We start from the raw sequence: 20,847 nt of genomic DNA on the forward strand, positions 1-20,847 counted from the left end.
CACAATTTTTTAAATTATTTTCTCTAATTTTGTGAAAATTGCCCTTTGTATACTTCTAAGGCTTGCATTGAATCTTGAATTGCTTTGAGTCTGTAAAGTCACCATCTGCAGTGATTTTGGAGACCAAGAAAATCAAATATGTCACTGTTTGCATTGTTTCCCCATCTATTTGCCATGAAGTGATGGGACCAACATCTGTTGGATCATAGAAAATTTCCAACATCTGTTGGGTCATAGAAAAAGCAAGAGACTTCCAGAAAAACATCTACTTCTGCTTTATTGGCTAAGCCAAAGGCTTTGACTGTGTGGATCACAACAAACTGTAGAAAATTCTGAAGGAGATGGAAATACCTGCCCCCTGAGAAATCTGTATGCAGGTCAAGAAAGAACGGCTAGAATCAGGCCTGGAACAATGGATTGGTTCCAAATTGGGAAAGGGTACATTAGGGCTGTATATTGTCAACCTGCTTATTTAACTTATATGCAGAGTACATCATGTGAAATTCTGGGCTAGATGAAGCACAAGCTTGAATCAAGATTTCAGGAAGAAATATCAATAACCTCAGATATGCAGATGACACCACACTTATGGCAGAAAGTGAAGAACTTCTAAAAAGCCCTTTAATGAAAGTGAAAGAGGAGAGTGAAAAAGTTGGCTTAAAGCTCAACATTCAGAAAACTAAGATAATGGCATCTGGTCCCATCACTTCATGGCAAATAGATGGGGAAACAATGGAAACAATCACACGGTTTATTTTGGGGGGTTCCAAAATCACTGAAGATGGTGACTGCGGCCATGAAATTAAAAGATACTTGCTCCTTGGAAGAAAAGCTATGACCAACCTACATAGCATATTAAAAAGCAGAGACATTACTTTGCCAACAAAGGTCTATCTAGTCAAAGCTATGGTTTTTCCAGTAGTCATGTATGGATTTAAGAATTGGACCATAAAGAAAACTGAGCACTGAAGAATTGATGCCTTTTGAACTGTGGTGTTGGAGAAGACTCTTGAGAGTCTGCTGGACTGCAAGAAGATCAAACCAGTCAATCCTAAAGGAAATCAGTCCTTAATATTCATTGGAAGGGCTGATGCTGAAGCTGAAACTCCAATACTTTGGCCACCTGATGAGAAGAACAGACTCATTGGAAAATACCCTGATGCTAGGAAAGATTGAAGGCAGGAGAAGGGGATGGCAGAGAATGAGATGGTTGGATGGCATCACCAACTCGATGGACATGAGTTTGTTTGAGCAGCGTACAGGAGTTGGTGATGGACAGGGAGGCCTTGTGTGCTGCGATTCATGGGGTTGCAAAGAATCAGACATGACTGAGTGACTGAAATGAACTGATTGGACCAGATGCCATGATCTTCATTTCCATAAATTATGTGAACAGGAATAATTTGAGAGCTCTTAGGATAACATCCTGGATGAGGTGCCAGTGGGAATATAATAAAGATGACACTTCAGGTTTCCAATTCATTTCTACAAATACTTACTAAAAGTGAGGTCTCTTTACAGACATATAACAAGTGCTAGAGAAATAAGCATAAGTAATAAGAACTGGTATTTTTGTCCAAGGACTTCATAGTCTGGATATAGTAAAGATAGTGAAAAAAAAAAGTGATGTTTTAAAGGAAGCAGAAAAAAGCTGACTCGAGCCGAGTTTTAGAAGTCAGGTGAGCATTTTTCTGGAAGAGAACAAGGAACAAGGGAAGATATGTATGTGGCAGGGAGTGACTGCAGAAGCAGTACTGAGAACATTTTGAATTGCTCAGGGAATTTTTGAAGTTTTAGTTTTGTTAGAAAGTTAAATGTCACAAGTAATGGAAGAGATGATTTTGGAAAATTCATTATAGCTAAAATTACCAAATAAATAAACATTTGTGTGCCACAAAAAGCCATTACTTACTTTTTAAAAGGATATTTGCATCAGGGGCCACTGAGAGAAATCATCAAGATTGTGGTCAGAGGTCTGAATTTAGAGAAACATACAGGCAAGCAGTAGAGTGGAAAAGACTATGTGAGAGGGAAGTACAAGAATGTCTCTCAAATAAAGTGTTTGCCAAGAAAGTAAGTCGTGGGGATCTAAATGTATAGCACAGTGGCTATAGTTAATAATACTCTATTGTACAACTGGAAGTTGCTAAGAGTATATTTTAAAAGTTCTCATTACAAGAAAAAAAACTTTGTACCTATGTATAGATGCATACTAACTAGACCTATTGGGGTGATCATATATGCATGCATCAAGTCATAATGCTGTACTTCTGACACTAATATTACAATGTTATATGTCAATCATACCTCAATAAGAGAAATTAAAACAAACATTTCAAACAAACAAAACACTGCAAAACAAACAAACCCCTCCCCACTTTCCAATAAAAAACAGTGTTTTCCCAAATACGGCAGCCCAGTTTGGTTATCACAGGTCAGTGAAAAGATTCTTGCATAATATTTGACTCAGACTTCTGTTAATATCATTAAATTCTTAATCTTATGCAATTGCCAATATATATACAGTAGACATTCCTTCAGGTTTCTGATATACATTATAGTCCAAATGGCATTATTTGGTGGCAAAGAGCAACAGGTTAGCGATAAAAGCAAAGAAGTTTCCTCCCAGGTTGTTGAATTTTGAGAGGGGGGTGGTCACCACTCCAAATCTACCTTTGCCTTCTGCCCTTGGAATCCTGGTTTTTTCAATCAGGTAAGGGAAGACTCATTTTTCACCTGCAGGCTCACATTAAACCAGCTGCTAGGGTGTGATGTGAACTCATGATGAGAACTGCAGTAGGCTGAGGGAAACAGAGGGCCAAGGTTACCTGACCTACTCTCTGAAGCTGGAATGTTTGCCTGTGATGTGAAATGAGGAGAGGGCCACACATTTATGATCCATCAGAGACATGCACCAGATACAGGACCACAGGCCCGGGCCCTGTGAAGACACCTTCCCCTTCTTGGGATGGCGTAGAGCATCCTGAGTGTATCAGCTTCCTCTGCTCCCTTTCCTGCTCAGCTCCCTGGTCTGTGGGCTCCCTGTATTATACCAAATTTTTACTTTAGTCAACTGATTGTGTTTATTCCTTACACTCCCATCCCAGTCAAGTTTTCTGAGCTTAGGCTTGGGTCCTGTCAATGGGGTTTAGGTGTTTCATGCTAACAGAATCTGGATGCCTTTGCAGGGATGACTAATGCTGCCTATTTTGCACGAGCTTTGTCATCTCTGAGAAAACTATTTCACGTTTTTGGAAGTTAGGAGGAAGAACCAATGAGGCTGCCCACACCAGTACAAACACAACACATAAGTTCTAATTAAATGGTTTCCAGTATTGATATATTTTCTGTTATTTTTGCACATTTCTAGTGTATTGCTGGAAACTTGGAAAAGGTGAGAGTTGCCCTCTGGAAAGTGCTGCCATACTTTTTTGAAAAAATACAACATAGAATCAACTGGGAGAAAGACCAAGGTAACAAAGCAGAAACAAAGAGTTGTGGTCTCTGAGATATACAGTCCTTCTCTGAATAGTTTTTTGAAGAGTGAGTAAGGAATACTAAGTTATTGTACACAAAATCAAGGTTGAGGTATGTGGGTGGGAAGCCAAGAAGTCCATGTATTTTATAGAAGGGAACCAAGAAATACTATTCTTATCTTTGATATTAAACACATGAGAAATATACTTGGGATTAACTTGTACAATTAAAATAAGAGCTGTGTCTTTCTAATCATGTCAGATTCTAAACAAACAAATAAATAAAACAGTACATATATAGCAAAATATAAAGTGATGTAGGCATAAACACAGAAAATATGAGGAAGCAATCCTTAAACAGAAGATGATTTCTGTGCATCTTGGATAAGAGGGTCAAATGCCTCTATAAGTTGGGGATTTCTCAGTGTCAGCACAAGGAGAATATTCCAAACATCTGAGGGCAGAGCCCTTAGACAATGCTTGACCTTGGCAAGTAACTGGGGGCACCACTGTGAGTTATGGTCACTTGTGTCTCAGATGAAAGATAATTTCTTCCCCTTCCAGATCCAACACTGACAGTTTGAATTCTGCTAAGCCTTTTCTATCATTTCAGTCATTTTGTAAAGACACATTCATTAAAAAAATAAAATTGCAAGTAGCATTATTATTGCAACATTTATGGAACATGAAATTATGTAAGAAATAAAAAGAGGTTAACAATGAAATATGAGTGACTTTAAAAACATAGGGTGAAATGACTTCTAAAGAATAATACATCTCTGCATCTTTGAGTTACATCAAATATACTAATTTTGATTCTTGGTGGAGGAAACATGCATGGAGCATGTGCTGATTTAGGGGAGTGCATATAACTGGATAATGGAGAAGTATTATGTAATTTGAGACAAAATTGAAAATTTTACTTTAGGTTTGTTACTTAAATCTTTTTTTTTCTTCTTTCTGTTTTTAGTTTTCAGAGCACCCATTGAGAAGAAGGCACAACAAGTCCCTATCCAATGCCACTTCAGTATTTGATTGTAAGGATATCTTAAACAGGCTTGGTATTTTATTATCTCTAGTCTTAGACATTTTGGAAGACTCAGAAATATGACGTAAAAGAAGTGTAACATGTACACATCTGAGCTGAAAAACTGCAAATGATGGTGAAATTCTGGGCACACAGTCTTAATTTGAGCCTCTTGGTAAAGATTTGATTTTTTCATACTTGTCTCTTTGTTACAAACTGTGACACTAATAAGGCTTATTTCTCTCCACAATTCTTATAGACATATTTCTAGGCTAACTGAAAAAATCTTGTGAGACTGGAGGAGTTAATTAGAGTTGGCAAACTTTTCACTGAAGCATTGAAAATTAGTTACTTCAGCTCCTTCATACTTCAAAGTAGGATCTAATTTTAATACAGAATTAAGCTGAAGGAAAATCTCCAGTGTCTTTTGAAAGGCTTCTCCACACTGTGGCTGCTGCCCACTCCAGTAGATGGCAACTCACTTGTTGGAGGACTTGGTAGAGGTGCCCCTTGGAATGAGTAGTGTGTGAAAGACTCTCTGCTCTCAGAAATTTTACTCACTGTGGAGCCACAAAACTGATATGATTTGTTTGGACATGATACTACTTTCTTTAGTTTCTTTTGCCTTTCACTGCCTGATGCACTGACTTACAGTGCCTACTCATTTGTTACAGCTGGGTGCTAGGACCTTCTCAGCCAGGGGCTTGGAAACCCTCAGAATGACAGCTGTGATTGAGCATGAACGCAAGTCCAGGTGCTGAGCACACAGTTTCGAGCAACCCATTCCCTACTGCTCCCCTGTCCAGAAAAAAGTGGTCTTGCTACAGGAGATGGGCAGTGTGAAACTGGTCATAAATCATTGAAGAAACAGTGCAGATCACACTGGACTGGCCAGAGAGCATCAGGCCAGGAAGGGTAGAAGTGAGCACGAAGTTAGCAAAAGTCTTTTGCAAAAACTGTGTCTCTATCATTGATTTTATAGATTTCATTTCACTGTACTATGGGTAAAAGTTTTTGTGCTAATGTCTGAGATGGCAAAAATTTACCTTTCTCCATGTTACATTTGAATTTCATTGCATCTCTTAATTTAGTGCATGCTTATTTGACAATATAAATTACTAATAGATTTCCTAATTTTAATCCATTCTTAAAATATTTTTTGGTCATTGCAGTCTTCTTTTCATAATACTCTTTATTTTTCTTTTTTACCTTAATATGGTAGGCAATTTACTTGTATTTTCCTTAGGATATATGCATCAATGTCATAAGTGTTTCTTTCTGTGAACTATCTCTGACAGTTGTATTATGTGTGCTAATTATTTTTTAATGAAAAATGGCAACAAAGTTATTAAAAATTACAACTTTAAAAAACATATTGGTAGTTATTGATTCAGTCAAGGCTTTTATTTCTTACTATGGCTGAATTTGTTTCTTTACTGTTTTTTTCGTATCAGTTCAGTTCAGTTGCTGAGTCATGTCCGTCTCTTTGTGACGCCATGGGCTGCAGTATGCCAGGCTTATCTGTCCATCACCAACTTCCAAAGCCTGCCCAAACTCATGTCCATTGAGTTAGTGAGGGCATCCAACCATCTCATTCTCTGCCATCCCCTTCTCCTCTAGGCTTCAATCTTTCCCAGCATCAGGGTCTTTTCCAATGAGTCAGTTCTTTGCATCAAATGGCCAAAGTATTGGAGCTTCAGCTTCAGCATCAGTCCTTTCAATGAATATTCAGGACAGATTTCCTCTAGGATTGACTGGTTTGATCTCCTTGCAGTCCAAGGGACTCTCAAGAGTCTTCTTCAACACCACAGTTCAAAAGCATCATTCTTCAGTGCTCAGCTTTCTTTATGGCCCAACCTTCACATCAATGCATAACTACTGGAAAAAACAAAGCTTTGACTAGATAGACCTTTGTTTGCAAAGTAATGTCTCTGCTTTTTAACATGCTGTCTAGGTTTGTCATATATTTTCCTCCAAAGAGCAAGTGCCCTTTAATTTCATGGCTGCAGTCACCATCTTCAGTGATTTTGGAATCCCCCAAAGTAAAGTCTGTCATTGTTTCCCCATCTATTTGCCGTGAAGCGATGGGATCAGATGCCAAGATCTTAGTTTTCTGAATGTTGAATTTTTTTTTTTTTTTGGAGAAGACTCTTTTTTTTTTTTAATTTTATTTAATTTTTAAACTTTACATATTTGTATTAGTTTTGCCAAATATCAAAATGAATGTTGACTTTTAAGCCAACTTTTTCACTCTCTTTTTTCACTTTCATCAAGAGGCTCTTTAGTTCTTCTTCACTTTCTGCCATAAGTGTGGTGTCATCTGCATATTTGAGGTTATTGGTATTTCTCCCAGAAATCTTGATTCCAGCTCATGATTCATCCAGTCCAGCATATCTCATGATGTACTCTGCATATAAGTTCAATAAGCAGGGTGACATTATACAGCCTTGACATACTCTTTTCTCGATTTGGAACCAGTCTGTTGTTCCATATCCAGTTCTAACTGTTGATATTTGACTTGCATAAAAATATCTCAGAAGGAAGGTATGGTGGTTTGGTGTTCCCATCTCTTGAAGAATTTTCCAGTTTATTGTGATTCACATAGTCACAGGCTTTGGCATAGTCAGCAAAGCAGAAGTGGATGTTTTTCTGGGACTTCCTTGTTTTTTGATGATCCAATGAATATTGGAAATTTGATCTCTGTTTCTCTGCCTTTTCTAAATTCACCTTGAACATCTGGAAGTTCACGGTTCATATACTGTTGAAGTTTGGCTTGGAGAATTTTGAGCATTACTTTGCTAGAGTGTAAGATGAGTGCAATTGTGCAGTAATTTGAGCATTCTTTGGCATTGCCTTTCTCTGGGATTGGAATGAAAATTGACCTTTTCTAGTCCTGTGGCCACTGTTGAGTTTTCCAAAGTTGCTGGCATATTGAATGCAGCACTTTCATAGCATCATCTTTTTAGGATTTGAAAGAGCTCAACTGGAATTCAACCACCTCCACTAGGTTTGTTTGTAGTGATGTTTCCTAAGGAAGGCCCACTTGATTTCACATTCCAGGATGTCTAGCTCTAAGTGAGTGATCACACCATCGTGATTATCTGGGTTGTGAAGATCTTTTTTGTACAGTTCTTCTGTGTATTCTTGCCACCTCTTCTTGATATCTTCTGCTTCTGTTAGGTCCATACCATTTCTGTCCTTTACTGTGCCCATCTTTGTATGAAATGTTCCTTTGGTATCTCTAATTTTCTTGAAGAGATCTCTGGTCTTTCCCATTAGACTGTTTTCCTCTATTTCTTTGAGAAAGGCTTTCTTACCTCTCCTAGCTATTCTTTTGAACTCTGCATTCAAATGGGTATATCTTTCCTTTTTTCTCTGCCTTTCACGTCTCTTCACAGCTATTTGTAAGGCCTCCTCAGGCAATCATTTTGTCTTTTTGCATTTCTTTTTTTTTTGGGGGGGGGATGGTCTTGATCACTGCCTCCTGTACAAGGTCATGAACCTGCATTCATAGTTCTTCAGACACTTTGTCTATCAGATCTAATCCATTGAATCTATTGTCACTTCCACTGTATAATTATAAGGGATTTGATTTAGGTCATATCTGAATGATCTAGTGGTTTTCCCTACTTTATTCAATTTAAGTCTGAATTTGGCAATAGGGTGTTCATGATCTGAGCCACAATCAGTTCCCAGTCTTGTTTTCACTGACTGCATAGACCTTTTCCATCTTTGGCTGCAAATAATATAGTCAGTCTGATTCTGGTATTTACCATCTGGTGGTGTCCATGTGTAGAGTCTTCTTTTGTGTTTGTGGGAGAGGGTGTTTGCTATGACCAGAGCATTCTCTTGGCAAAACTCTGTTAGCCTTTGCCCTGCTTCATTTTGTACTCCAAGGCAAAATTGCCTGTTACTCCAGGTGTTTCTTGACTTCCCACTTTTGCATTCCAGGCCCCTATACCGAAAAGGACATTTTTTTTTGGAGGGGGGGAGTTAGTTCTAGAAGATCTTGTAGGTCTTCATAGAATTGTTCAACTTCTTCAGCATTACTGGTCGGGGCATAGACTTGGATTATACTGATACTAAATGGCTTGCCTGGGAAACTAACAGAGATCATTTGATCATTTTTGAGATTGCATCCAAGTACTGCATTTCAGACTCTTTTGTTGACTATGATGTCTACTACATTTCTTCTAAGGGATTCCACACATTAGTAGATATAATGTTTTCATATAAGTCCAAACAATTAAAATGCTTAGGCTAAACAGTGTAAAGTATAATTTTATTTATTTTATATAATTTCCAGACTATTGAGAAATTTCTCCAAAAGGTACACTAAGATTAGTCAGATTTGCCTAAACAGGTGGGTATGGCCCCTGATGTTTGGCATCAGAATATATTCTATATGATTTTCTAGTCCCCACAATTAAAGAGACCTATTAGATGATAGAACACTCCATCTGAAAATTTTTCCAAAAACCTTTCTCCAGTTCAGTTCAGCTCAGTTCAGTCACTCAGTCACGTCCGACTGTTTGTGACGCCATGGACTGCAGCAGGCCAGGCCTCCTTGTCCATCACCAACTCCCGGAGTCCACCCAAACTCATGTCCATTGAGTAGGTGATGCCATTCAACCATCTCTCCCTCTGTCATCCCCTTCTCCTCCTGCCCTCAATATTTCCCACCATCAGGGTCTTTTCAAATGAGTCAGCTCTTTGCATCAGGTGGCCAAAGTATTGGAGTTTCAGCTTCAACATAAGTCTTACCAATGAATATTCAAGACTGACCTCCTTTAAGATGGACTGGTTTGATCTCCTTGCAGTCCAAGGGACTCTTAAGAGTCTTCTCCAATATCATAGTTCAAAAGCATCAATTCTTTGGTACACAGCTTTCTTTATAGTCCAACCTCTCACATCCATACATGACTACTGGGAAAAAAAAAAAAAAAACAAAACAAAACATAGCTTTGACTAGATGGAACTTTGTTGGCAAAGTAATGTCTCTGCTTTTTAATATGCTGTATAGTAATGCTAAAGCTGAAACTCCAGTACTTTTGCTACCTCATGCGAAGAGTTGACTCATTGGAAAAGACACTGATGTTGGGAGGGGTTAGGGGCAGGAGGAGAAGGCGATGACAGAGGATGAGATGACTGGATAGCATGACCGACTCAATGGACATGAGTTTGAGTGAACTCCGGGAGTTGATGATGGACAGGGAGGCCTGGCGTGCTGCAATTCATGGGGTAACAGAGTCGGATATGACTGAGCGACTGAACTGACTGACTGAGGTTGGTCATAACTTTCCTTCCAAGGAGTAAGCGTCTTTTAATTTCATGGCTGCAGTTACCAATTTTGAAGCAATTTTGAAGCCCCCCCAAAATAAAGTCAGCCACTGTTTCCACTGTTTCCCCATCTATTTCCCATGAAGTGCTGGGACTGGATGCCATGATCTTAGTTCTTTGAATGTTGAGTTTTAAGCCAGCTTTTTCACTCTCCTCTTTCACCCTCATCAAGAGGTTTTTTAGTTTCTCTTTACTTTCTGCCATTACAGTGGATTCATCTGCATATCAGAGGTTGTTGATATTTCTCCCTGCAATCTTGATTCCAATCTGTGCTTCATCCAGCCCAACATTTCACGATATATTCTGCATTTAAGTTAAATAAGCAGGGTGAGAATATATAGCCTGTTGTACTCCTTTCCCAATTTGAATCAGTCCTTGTTCCTTATCCAGTTCTACCTGTTATTTCTTGGCCTGCATACAGGTTTCTCAGGAGACAGGTAAGGTGGTATAGTGTTCCCACCTCTATAAGAATTTTCCAGTTTGTTGTGATCCACACGGTCAAAGGCTTTAGCATAGTCAATGAAGCAGAAGTAGATGTTTTTCTGAATTCTCTTGCTTTTTCTATGTTCTGACGCATGTGGGCAATTTGATCTCTGGTTCCTCTGTCTTTTCTAAATCCAGCTTGTACATCTGGAACTTCTCTGTTCATCTACTGTTGAAGCCTAGCTTGAAAGATTTTGAACCTTACCTTGATAGCATGTGAAATGAGTGCAATTGTGACGTAGTTTGAACATTCTTTGGCATTGCTCTTCTTTGGGATTGGAATCAAAACTTACCTTTTCCAGTTGTATGGTCACTGCTGGTTTTCCAAATTTGTTGACATTATGAGTGTCAACAAGAGGAGCTATTCCACGTCCAAGGTCAGGAGGGGCAGCGGTGATGAGATACACCTCGTCCAAGGTAAGGAGCAGTGGATGTGCTTTGCTGGAGCAACCGTGAAGAGATACCCCATGTCCAAGGTAAGAGATACCCCATGTCCAAGGTAAGAGAAACCCAAGTAAAACGGTAGGTGTTGCAAGAGGGCATCAGAGGGCAGACACACTGAAACCATAATCACAAAAAACTAGTCAATCTAATCACACTAGGACCACAGCCTTGTCTAACTCAGTGAAACTAAGCCATGCCGTGTGGTGCCACCCAAGACGGGCGGGTCATGGTGGAGAGGTCTGACAGAATGTGGTCCACTGGAAGAGGGAATGGCAAACCACTTCAGTATTCTTGTCTTGAGAATCCCATAAACAGTATGAAAAGGCAAAATGATAGGATACTGAAAGAGGAACTTCCCAGGTCGGTAGGTGCCCAATATGCTGCTGGAGATCAGTGGAGAAATAACTCCAGAAAGAATGAAGGGATGGAGCCAAAGCAAAAACAATACCCAGTTGTGGATGTGACTGGTCATAGAAGCAAGGTCCGATGCTGTAAAGAGCAATATCGCATAGGAACCTGGAATGTTAGGTCCATGAATCAAAGCAAATTGGAAGTGGTCAAACAGGAGATGACAAGAGTGAATGTCGACATTTTAGGAATTAGTGAACTAAAATGGACTGGAGTGGGTGAATTTAATTCAGATGATCATTATATCTACTACTGTGGGCAGGAATCCCTTAGAAAAAAAGGAGTAGCCATTGTGGTCAACAAAAGAGTCTGAAATGCAGTACTTGGATGCAATCTCAAAAACGACAGAATGATCTCTGTATGTTTCCAAGGCAAACCATTTAATATCACAGTAATCCAAGTCTATGCCCCAACCAGTAATGCTGAAGAAGCTGAAGTTGAATGGTTCTATGAAGACCTACAAGATCTTTTAGAACTAACACCCCAAAAAGATGTCCTTTTCATTATAGGGGACTGGAATGCAAAAGTAGGAAGTCAAGAAACACCTGGAGTAACAGGCAAATTTGGCCTTGGAATACTGAATCAAACAGGGCAAAGGCTAATAGAGTTTTACCAAGAGAACACACTGGTCATAGCAAACACTCTCCTCCAAAAACACAAGAGAAGACTCTACATATGGACATCACCAGATGGTCAACACTGAAATCAGATTGATTATATTCTTTGCAGCTAAAGATGGAGAAGCTCTATACAGTCAGCAAAAACAAGACCAGGAGCTGACTGTGGCTCAGATCATGAACTCCTTATTGTCAAATTCAGACTTAAATTGAAGAAAGTAGGGAAAACCACTAGACCATTCAGGTATGACCTAAATCAAACCCCTTATGATTATACAGTGGAAGTGAGAAATAGATTTAAGGGACTAGATCTGATAGACAGAGTGCCTAATGATCTATGGACAGAGGTTCATGACATTGTACAAGAGATAGGGATCAACCATCCCCATGGAAAAGAAATGCAAAAAAGTGAAATGGCTGTCTGGGGAGGCCTTACAAATAGCTGTGAAGAGAAGAGAAGTGAAAAGCAAAGGATAAAAGAAAAGATATAAGCATCTGAATGCAGAGGTCCAAAGAATAGCAAGAAGAGATAAGAAAGCCTTCCTCAGCTATCAGTGTAAAGAAATAGAGGGTAACAACAGAATGGGAAAAACTAGAGATCTCTTCAAGAAAATTAGAGATACCAAGGGAATATTTCATGCAAAGATGGGCTTCATAAAGGACAGAAATGGTATGGACCTAACAGAAGCAGAAGATATTAAGAAGAGGTGGCAAGAATATACAGAAGAACTGTACAAAAAAGATCTTCACGACCCAGAGAATCATGATGGTGTGATCACTGACCTAGAGCCAGACATCCTGGAATGTGAAGTCAAGTGGGCCTTAGAAAGCATCACTATGAACAAAGCTAGTGGAGGTGATGGAATTCCAATTGAGTTATTCCAAATCCTGAAAGATGATGCTGTGAAAGTGCTGCACTCAACATGCCAGCAAATTTGGAAAACTCAGCAGTGGCCACAGGACTGGAAAAGGTCAGTTTTCATTCCAATCCCAAAGAAAGGCAATGCCAAAGAATGCTCGAACTACTGCACAATTGCACTCATCTCACACGCTAGTAAAGTAATGCTGAAAATTCTCCAAGTCAGGCTTCAGCAGTATGTGAACCATGAACTTCCAGATGTTCAAGCTGGTTTTAGAAAAGGCAGAGGAACCAGAGCTCAAATTGTCAACATCCACTGTATCATGGAAAAAGCAAGAGAGTTCCAGAAAAACATCTATTTCTGCTTTATGGACTATGCCAAAGCCTTTGACTCTGTGCATCACAAAAACCTGTGGAAAATTCTGAAAGAGACGGAATACCAGACCACCTCACCTGCCTCTTGAGAAACCTATATGCAGATCAGGAAGCAACAGTTAGAACTGGACATGGAACAACAGACTGGTTCCAAATAGGAAAAGGAGTACCTCAAGGCTGTATATTGTTACCCTGCTTATTTAACTTCTATGCAGAGTACATCATGAGAAATGTTGGGCTTGAAGAAGCACAAGCTGGAATCAAGATGGCCAGGAGAAAAATCAATAACCTCAGATATGCAGATGACACCACCCTTATGGCAGAAAGTGAAGAGGAACTAAAAAGCCTCTTGAGGAAAGTGATATTATAGAGTGAAAAAGTTGGCTTAAAGCTCAACATTCAGAAAATGAAGATCATGGCCCATTAACTTCATGGGAAATAGATGGGGAAACAGTGGAAACAGTGTCAGACTTTATTTTTGGGGGCTCCCAAATCACTGCAGATGATGATTGCAGCCATGAAAAAAATTTTTTTAATTTTATTTTATTTTTAAACTCCACAATATTGTACTAACTTTGCCAAACATTGAGATGAATCCGCCACAGGTACACCCACGGTCCCCATCCTGAACCCCCCCTCCCCCCTCCCCATACCCTCCCTCTGGGTCGTCCCAGTGTGCAGCCATGAATTTTAAAGACGCTTACTCCTTGGAAGGAAAGTTATGACCAATCTAGATAGCATATTGAAAAGCAGAGATATTACTTTGCCAACAAAGGTCCGTCTAGTCAAGGCTATGGTTTTTCCAGTGGTCATGTATGGATGTGAGAGTTGGACTGTGAAGAAAGCTAAGTGCTGAAGAATTGATGCTTTTGAACTTTGGTGTTGGAGAAGACTCTTGAGAGTCCGTTGGACTGCAAGGGGATCCAAGCAATCCTTTCTAGAGGACATCAGTCCTGGGTGTTCTTTGGAAGGAATGATGCTGAATCTGAAACTCCAGTATTTTGGCCACCTCATGCAATGAGTGACACACTGGAAAAGACTCTGATGCTGGGAGGGATTGGGGGCAGGTGGAGAAGGGGACAGCAGAGAATGAGATGTCTGGATGGCATCACCGTCTTGATGGACTTGAATTTGAGTGAACTCCGGGAGTTGGTGATGGACAGGGAGGCCTGGCATGCTGCAATTCATGGTGTTGCAAAGAGTCGGACACGACTTAGTGACTGAACTGAACTGAACTGCATTATTTATGTAGTTAGTAATAAGTTACTAAGTGTTTTTAACTACTCTCTTAATTCAATGTTTTAAAGTTTTTAGTTAATATGAAGTAAAATTTAATTCCTAACTATTTTATGCAGGGTCAAATGATCTTATTTATTTGTATACTTACTTACTCAATATATTCCTAGATTATAGATGTTTTCATCATGGAATGATTTATCTGTCATCTCCTATCATGCCTATTGTTACTTCTTTAATATATCATTTAGTGGTAATATTTTTTGGTCCCCCAAATTTAATCAATTTGGGGTAATATTAATTATAAAATACTCTTGGTTTTAATGAGACAACAATTGCTTTCCGAATTAAAATTAAAAAGAACATGAAAACAAAGATTTTCTTATGAAAGCATTATTTTACTCATATTTTGTTCATGACTGGCCTTCCTGGATTCTCAGCTAACCAACAGCTCAGACATATAACGCCTCCAAACATGGACAGAGTGTGGCCCAAGTACACATTTTATGACACTTTCAATCTTCTCTACCAACAAGCTGTTCTTTGATTGGCAGTTTATCAGGACTGATAATTAGTTCAGTATCCATGGGATCAGAAAACACGTCTCAAACAAGGATATGAAACAGTCAAATTAAATTAGCATCTTAATATTGTTGAACCACCTCCCATTTTAAATACTAAAGAGAAACTGTTGATTAAACACTCTGCTTGATACAATCACTTATTTATTCAAATGTTCATTGAATATTTACAATATATGAGTTGCAGTGCTAAAGCTAAATCAATTTTTATTACTTTCAAACTATTTTGGCAATATTGTATACTAGAACCAATCAGGATATTTTTATTTTGAGGATAATTTTAACCTGCCAGTATGGAAGAACACTTTGACATAAGCTTGCATCTACCCTAAAGAAGTACGCTACTTATATTGTTCCACTGACAAACCACTGAATTATTCTTTACACTTCTTTAGCTCTTCTTCTTGGGAAGTTCCATCTATATTTAGATAAATATAATCATAATATACCATCTGCAAAAGGGGAAATTAGCATTTTTGTAAGACAGATAAATGAGCAGGTTATAGTTAGAATAATAAAAATGTTACAACTGTGCATATTGAACAATAAATATCTTCCCCATTTCCCTCAAAGGGGTAAACCTCAACAGTTGTAAAATGTAAGGTGGTGAATATTTTCACTATCTTTATTTCATTAAATAACCATATTTCTTCTTGGTTATTTTAAAACTGCTTCCTCATTGTGTAGTCCAATTAAAAACTTCAAACTTGAAAATATGAGTGATCACAGTTAGGTAATATCTAGAGGGAGACTGAGTCACCGATGGGTAAAATCACAAATTTTATTGATTGGAAATGGTTAAAAATTTAATTTTTAAGGAAGAAGCAGCCTAATTCTTTTTTCTGGCTTCTAGACACATTGGCCAAAGTGTAATTCCTTGTATATATCCTTGACTTAGTCCTGAAAAGCAGGATGATTTCAGACAGAGTGTGTTTTTATCACAAGGATTTTCCAAAAACAGAATGAGGTCTGTTGCCAGGGAACACATTGTGGCTCAGAAAATATTTGTTGGTGTTAAAGAAAAAATGTTAATTGAATAAACATGTTCAGTGTTTGGTGAGTTGGATTTCACTGCCACTAAATGTTTCTAACCCCACCACAGAGTCACTGAGGAGACGACCCACAGACTGCAGAACAATTATACCAAAGAAATTCTCACACTGTTAAGAAAGTTCTAGGACCCACAACAGATTTCCCAACCTGGGGATCTGGCAAAGGGACTGAGAACCCCCAGAGAATTTGACTTTGGAGGTCAGTGGGATTTTGGTTACAGAATTTACACAGGACTGGAAAACAGACTCTTGGAGGACACAAACAAAATCGTGTGCACACTAGGACCCAGGAGAACAGAGCGGTGACCCCATAAGAGACTGACCCAGATTTGCCTGTGAGTGTCCAGGAATCTCTGGCGGAGACATGAGTTGGTGGGGGCCTGCTGCAGAGTTGGGGCACTGAGGGCAGTAGTGTGTCCATGGAACGTTTTGAAGTAGATTTCCATTATCTTCATTACCTGCACCATAGTTTGGTCTCAGGTGAAACAACAGGAAGGGAACACAGCCTGACCATCAAGGGAAATTGGATTAAAGATTTACTGAGCATTGCCCCGCCCATCAGAACAAGACCCAGTTTCCCTCACAGTCAGTCTCTCCCATCAGAAAGCTTCCATAAGCCTTTTATCCTTATCCTTCAGAAAACCACAATAAGAGAAAAGTAATCCAACTGATCTCATGGACCACAGCCTTGTCTAACTCAATGAAACTATGAGCCATGCCATGTAGGACCACTCAAGATGGATGGGTCAGAGTGGAGAGTTCTGACAAAATACGGTCCACTGGAGAAGAGAATGGCAAGCCACTTCAGTATTCGTACCTTGAGAACCCCATGAACAGTATAAAAAGGCAAAAAGATATGACACTGAAAGATGAAGTCCACAGGTCAGTAGGTGCCCAATATGCTACTGAAGAACAGTGGACAAATAACTCCAGAAATAATGAAGAGACAGAACCAAAGTGAAAACAATGCCCAGGTGTGAATGTGACTGGTGATGGAAGTAAAGTCCGATGCTCAAGAGCAATATTGCATAGGAACCTGGAAAGCTAGGACTTTTAATCAAGGTAAATTAGAAGTGGTAAAGCAGGGGTTGGCAAGAGTGAACACTGACATTTTAAGAATCAGTGAACTAAAATGGACTGGAATGGGGTAATTTAATTCAGATGATCATTTTATCTACTACTATGGGCAAGAATCCCTTAGAAGAAATGGAATAGCCCTCATAGTCAACAAAAGAGTCTGAAATTCAGTGCTTGGGTGCAAACTCAAAAAATTACATAATGATCTTTGTTGGTTTCCAAGGCAAACCATTCAATATCATAGTTATCTAAGTCTATGCCCCAACTATAATTCCAGTCCCCTATAATGAAAAGGACATCTTTTTGGGGTGTTAGTACTAAAAGGTCTTGTAGGTCTTCATAGAACCATTCAAGTTCAGCTTCTTCAGCGTTACTGGTTGGGACATAGACTTGGATTACTGTGATATTGAATGGTTTGCCTTGGAAAAAAAAGATGTCCTTTTCATTATAGGGGGCTGGAATGTAAAAGTAGGAAGTCAAGAAACACCTGGAGTAACAGGCAAGTTTGGCCTTGGAATACGGAATGAAGCAGGGCAAAGACTAATAGAGTTTTGCCAAGAAAATGCACTGGTCATAACAAACACCCTCTTCCAACAACACAAGAGAAGACTCTACACATGGACATCACCAGATGGCCAACACCGAAATCAGATTGATTATATTCTTTGCAGTCAAAGATGGAGAAGCTCTATACAGTCAGCAAAAACAAGACCAGGAGCTGACTGTGGCTCAGACCATGAACTCCTTATTGACAAATTCAGACTTAAATTGAAGAAAGTAGGGAAAACCACTAGACCATTCAGGTATGACCTAAATCAAATCCCTTATGATTATACAGTGGAAGTGAGAAATAGATTTAAGGGCCTGGATCTGATAGATAGAGTGCCTGATGAGCTATGGAATGAGGTTCGTGACGTTGTACAGGAGAGAGAGATCAAGACCATCCCCATGGAAAAGAAATGCAAAAAAGCAAAATGGCTGTCTGGGGAGGCCTTACAAATAGCTGTGAAAAGAAAAGAAGCAAAAAGCAAAGGAGAAAAGGAAAGATATAAACATCTGAATGCAGAGTTCCAAAGAATAGCAAGAAGAGATAAGAAAGCCTTCTTCAGCAATCAATGCAAAGAAATACAGGAAAATAACAGAATGGGAAAGACTAGAAATCTCGTCAAGAAAATCAGAGATACCAAAGGAACATTTCATGCAAAGATGGGCTCGATAAAGGACAAAAGTGGTATGGACCTAACAGAAGCAGAAGATATTTAAGAAGAGATGGCAAGAATACAGAGAAGAACTGTACAAAAAAGATCTTCATGACCCAGATAATCACGATGGTGTGATCACTGACCTAGAGCCAGACATCCTGGAATGTGAAGTCAAGTAGGCCTTAGAAAGCATCACTACGAACAAAGCTAGTGGAGGTGATGGAATTCCAGTTGAGTTATTCCACATCCTGAAAGATGATGCTGTGAAAGTGCTGCACTCAATATGCCAGCAAATTTGGAAAACTCAGCAGTGGCCACAGGACTGGAAAAGGTCAGTTTTCATTCCAATCCCAAAGAAAGGCAATGCCAAAGAATGCTCGAACTACTGCACAATTGCACTCATCTCACACGCTAGTAAAGTAATGCTGAAAATTCTCCAAGCCAGGCTTCAGCAGTATGTGAACCGTGAACTTCCTGATGTTCAAGCTGGTTTTAGAAAAGGCAGAGGAACCAGAGATCAAATTACCAACATCCACTGGATCATGGAAAAACCAAGAGAGTTCCATAAAAACATCTATTTCTGCTTTATTGACTATGCCAAAGCCTTTAACTGTGTGCATCACAATAAACTGTGGAAAATTCTGAAAGAGATGGGAATGCGAGACCACCTGATCTGCCTCTTGAGAACTTTGTATGCAGGTCAGGAGGCAACAATTAGAACTGGACATGGAACAGCAGACTGATTCCAAATAGGAAAAGGAGTACGTCAAGGCTGTATATCATCACCCTGCTTATTTAACTTCTATGCAGAGTACATCATGAGAAACGCTGGACTGGAAGAAACACAAGCTGGAATCAAGATTGCCGGGAGAAATATCAATAACCTCAGATATGCAGATGACACCACCCTTATGGCAGAAAGTGAAGAGGAACTAAAAAGCCTCTTGATGAAGGTGAAAGTGGAGAGTGAAAAAGTTGGCTTAAAGCTCAACATTCAGAAAACGAAGATCATGGCATCCGGTCCCATCACTTCATGGGAAATAGATAGGGAAACAGTGGAAACAGTGTCAGACTTTATTTTTCTGGGCTCCAAGGTCACTGCAGATGGTGACTACAGCCATGAAATTAAAAGACGCTTATTCCTTGGAAGGAAAGTTATGACCAACCTAGATAGCATATTCAAAAGCAGATACATTACTTTGCCAACAAAGGTTCGTCTAGTCAAGGCTATGTTTTTTCCTGTGGTCATGTATGGATGGGAAAGTTGGACTGTGAAGAAGGCTGAGTGCCGAAGAATTGATTCTTTTGAACTGTGGTGTTGGAGAAGACTCTTGAGAGTCAGTTGGACTGCAGTGAGATCCAACCAGTTCATTCTAAAGGAGATCAGTCCTGGGATTTCTTTAGAAGGAATAATGTTAAAACTGAAACTCCAGTACTTTGGCCACCTCATGTGAAGTGTTGACTCATTGGAAAAGAGTCTGATGCAGGGAGGGACTGGGGGCAGGAGGAGAAGGGGATGACAGAGGATGAGATGGCTGGATGGCATCACTGACTCGATGGACGTGAGTCTTAGTGAACTCCGGGTGTTGGTGATGGACAGGGAGGCCTGGCGTGCTGCGATTCATGGGGTCGCAAAGAGTCGGACACGACTGAGCAACTGATCTGATCTGATGCCCCAACTAGTAATGCTTATGAAGCTAAAGTTGAATGGTTCTATGAAGAGCTACAAGACCTTCCAGAACATCCCAAAAGAATGTCTTTTTCATCATAGGGGACTGAAATGCAAAAGTAGGAAGTCAAGAGATACCTGGAATAACAGACAAATTTTGCCTTGGGAACAAAATGAAGCAGGGCAAAGGCTAACAGAGTTTTTCCAAGATAATGCACTGGTCATAGCAAACACCCTCTTCCAACAACATGAAAGAAGACTCTATACATGGTATGGTCAATACCAAAATCAGACTGATTATATTCTTTTCTGCCAAAGATGGAAAAGCTCTATGCAGTCAGCAAAAACAAGACTAGGAACTGACTGTGGCTCACATCATGAACTCCTTATTGCCAAATTCAGACTTATATTGAACAAAGTAGGAAACCACCAGACCATTCAGATATGACCTAAATCAAATTCCTTACAATTATACATAGGAAGTGACAAATACATTCAAGGTATTAGATCTGATAAACAGAGTACCTAAAGAATTATGGACAAAGGTTCATGACATTGTACAGGAGGCAGTGATCAACACCATATTCAAGAAAAAGAAATGCAAAAAGGCAAAATGGTTGCCTGAGGAAGCCTTACAAATAGCTGAGAAAAGAAGAGACATGAAAGGCAAAGGAGAAAAAGAAAGATATAGCCATATCAATTCAGAATTCTAAAGAATAGCAAGGAGAGATAAGAAAGTCTTCTTCGGTGATCAGTGAATGCAAAGAAATAGAGGAAACCAATAGAATGGTAAAGACTAGAGATCTCTTCAAGAAACTTAGAGATACCAGGGGAACATTTCATGCAAAGATGGGCACAGTAAAGGACAGAAATGGTATGGACCTAACAGAAGCAGAAGTTATCAAGAAGAGGTGGCATGAATACACATAAGAACTGTACAAAAAAGATCTTCATGACCCAGATAATCACGATGGTGTGGTCACTCACCTAGAGCCAGACAT

The sequence above is a fragment of the Bos taurus genome, chromosome 4 (genome assembly GCF_002263795.3).
Source record: "Bos taurus isolate L1 Dominette 01449 registration number 42190680 breed Hereford chromosome 4, ARS-UCD2.0, whole genome shotgun sequence".
Classification (NCBI taxonomy): domain Eukaryota; kingdom Metazoa; phylum Chordata; class Mammalia; order Artiodactyla; family Bovidae; genus Bos; species Bos taurus.